This window comes from Parus major, chromosome 17 (assembly GCF_001522545.3).
Source record: "Parus major isolate Abel chromosome 17, Parus_major1.1, whole genome shotgun sequence".
In the NCBI taxonomy this organism is placed as follows: domain Eukaryota; kingdom Metazoa; phylum Chordata; class Aves; order Passeriformes; family Paridae; genus Parus; species Parus major.
The window spans coordinates 590,536-593,485 of record NC_031785.1 but is presented as its reverse complement, the minus strand read 5'-3'; the positions used below and the strand labels follow the sequence as shown (position 1 = coordinate 593,485).

The 2,950-nt window shown below is 43.5% G+C and overlaps 1 long non-coding RNA gene across 1 annotated transcript; it reads left to right on the top strand.

The window, feature by feature from the left end:
- The first annotated feature begins 621 nt into the window (after positions 1-621).
- Positions 622-2,744, top strand: LOC107211911. The gene is made up of 3 exons (XR_004499687.1): positions 622-686; positions 1,518-2,183; positions 2,314-2,744. It is a non-coding gene; the product is annotated as an uncharacterized LOC107211911 (long non-coding RNA).
- The last annotated feature ends 206 nt before the right edge of the window (positions 2,745-2,950 follow it).

The window sequence follows — 2,950 nt, the reverse complement described above, 5'->3', positions numbered from 1 at the left end:
TTGACAAAATCATCAGGGAAATTATAATGCAGTACCTAAATGAAATCGCAATACCTTAGTTTCTCCTCCAAGAAAAAATAAACTACAAAATCAATACAGGGGTGTATAAAGCAAAAAGAAATGCACCAGTCACTTTATTGCCTGGCTGCGAGCACAGCCCTGTGTTTATAGCATCCATGAGCGACTGTCAAAGTCAGGCTCCAAAGGACAAAGCTGCTGCTGCTGGGATTGGCTACAGCCGGTTTTAATTTTTAAATACCACTGGTATTATCCTCTTCCTAATGGCTTTCCACACTCTTCCAGTTTTAAGAAATCACCAGCCCATTTATATTTAACAAGACAATTAAGCTGCCCGAGCTCTCCAAGAGCAGCAGTGGTCTGCAGTGTGGCCCTGCTGGGCACTGGGGTGGGACTGGGCAAACCGGGGCTGTGCTGGGCAGCTGCTGCCTGCAAAGGGCTGCCGAGTCCTGGAGCCCCCGAGCCCCCACCACGGCCACACCTGCCCTGCAGCAGGGGCCCTGTGGCCGATGGCAGGTGGAGCAAGGCACGAGGAACGACGAGAGGGAGGAACGGGGTTTGCATTGATTTTCCTCCTTTTACTTTTTTTTTAAGCTCCGAGATCTAATTTGGAGGCAGTGGAAATCGAGCTTCATGAGAAGTATGATTATTATAAACTGCCTGTGGAGGTGAGCCATGCTTATAAGACTGCACCTGCAGGGACCACTCAGTGTCACCTCTCCACACTGCATCCCACTGCCTGGATTGGAAACCTGAGTATTGGTGTCTAATTATGTGCTGGGGAAGTTCTGGGGTTTAGGGCATTCATATTTATCAACATCAGCCTTCATTAACTATAGCTCATCCTTCTGCCTTGGCCAAATTTCTCAGAATTTCTTTCATCTTTTCTGCATTTAACTAATCTATACCCCTGCTTCCTTTTCCAGGTCAGTAATTAATATATTAATGCCATTAGATTGAGTGTGTAACCATGTAGCACACTGCTAGTGACCCTTTACACTATCTCCCACTTTCGTTTCCTTCCTCTTAGTCCAACTTATTGATTCATAATGTTACTGTATCTCTTACCCCCATTTTTATCTTGTTTCCTAAGGAATTCTGTGGGAAGACCTCATTAAAAGCCTTTTGAAAGTATAAAAATATGTCAAGATATTCTCTTTTATCCATTTATATATTGGTAGGTTCAAAGTATTCTAACAGATTAATGAGACATGATTTTCCACAGCAGAAACTGTGTTGATTGGATGTGATCTTCAAGGTATTTTATCATTCTATATTTAATAAATGTTTAAACCATTTTGCCAGATACCTGTGCGAAGCTGAATAGTGCCTAATATCCTGGATCACACTTAGAGTCTTTTAAAAATGTATAATATACAGATAAAACCCCTCTGCTTTTCTTCCAGTAAGGGAAAACAGTGCAAATATTGCTGCCGTGTTCGTGTGTTTCCTTAAATGCTGTATCTCAACATGTGGCCTTTTATTTCCTCTCAAATCAGCTCTAGGATGAGACACAATGGATATGTGAATGAACTGGACATTTGTCTTCTCATCCATCCACACGCTGCAGCCCCAGATGGATCCTGCAGCTGCCCCTGCACCGTGGCCAGGCTGGAAGCCTGGAGCATCCCACAGGTGACCTCCTCTTCCCCAGCAGCCCACCTGATCCAGGTCTTCTCTGCAGAGCCACCAGCTCAGCTCTGGTACTTCCCAGTTCCTTGGAGTTCATTCATTTTTCCAAGAGTTTTTATAAGAAATCTCTAGCATTTCCCCTATTATTATTTCACTCTACATATTAGCTTGTCAAAATTTGAAGATTGAAGCTATGAAACAGTTTTTTCTTCTCTGTTGGAGAACAGTTAATTTCTTTAGAATTAATACCCTCTTAATTGCAACCCACTGCTCATTAGAAAACAAATTACTGGGAAATTATTTGTCCTTTATGTTGCTTATGTCTCTGTTTCACAAAAGCAGGAACATCCCACACAGCCCTTCCCAGCACAGGGACATCGTGGCACAAGGACCAGCCATTGGTGGCCTGTCCTTCCAGCACTGTGCTGGCAGAGGTGACTCTGCTGGGACACCTGTGCCAGCCCTGGGACAGGCTCTGGACATCATCTGGAGGTGATGCTGTGTTCCTGCTGCAGGCAAAGGGAGAAGCTGAGGTAATTCCCAGGGAACTTTTGAGCTAATTTTGAGACAATCCAAAAGGGCAGCTCCAGTGTGCCCTCCCAGCACTGCCCTCTCCCTGCACCACAAAGTGCTAATTACTGCATTTGTCCCAATTGTTTTCAGCTGCAGAAACAACCAAGAACTAATAAATCACCCCAGTTCCATCTACAGCTGGAGCACATTGTGAAAATGAGGTGTCAGAGCCTGTGTGTGCTGGGTATCCTCAAGCTCAGAATACCCCAGTACTGCCCCAAAATGTTGACATAAATGGAATCCGAGACAGGTCTGTTAAATGGGTAAGTAGGAGATTAAAAAAGGAAAGAGTGAAAGTTCCCTGCAGCCTAATCACATCTCTTAGGGGAATTCCTGCACCAACCCAGCCGTGAAGCTGGCACAAATCGATGTGGCCCAGGGGATCAACATTTTACATATATATATATAAAAAATTGTAAACATCTTTTATGTATGCAATGTAATAACTACACTCAGCATCATGGGCTCTAAAAGCAAATGTTATGGGCAGTTGTATTGCAATAAAGTGGTTAAATGGGAAAGCTTTGAAGGGCTGATAATTTGTACTCTTTTCTTCACTGAACCAACTTATCCTTGTCTGAGGATGACAAATTCAAACACTCTTCTATAGGAAGAAGTTTTCATTTATCAGGAATTTTCTCCACATTCTTTCCATTTCCTGCACTTGCCAAGTTCAAAAAGAAGTTGGTTACAGCTCTGGGGGTGTAGCTGTAGTTCAGGCAATAAG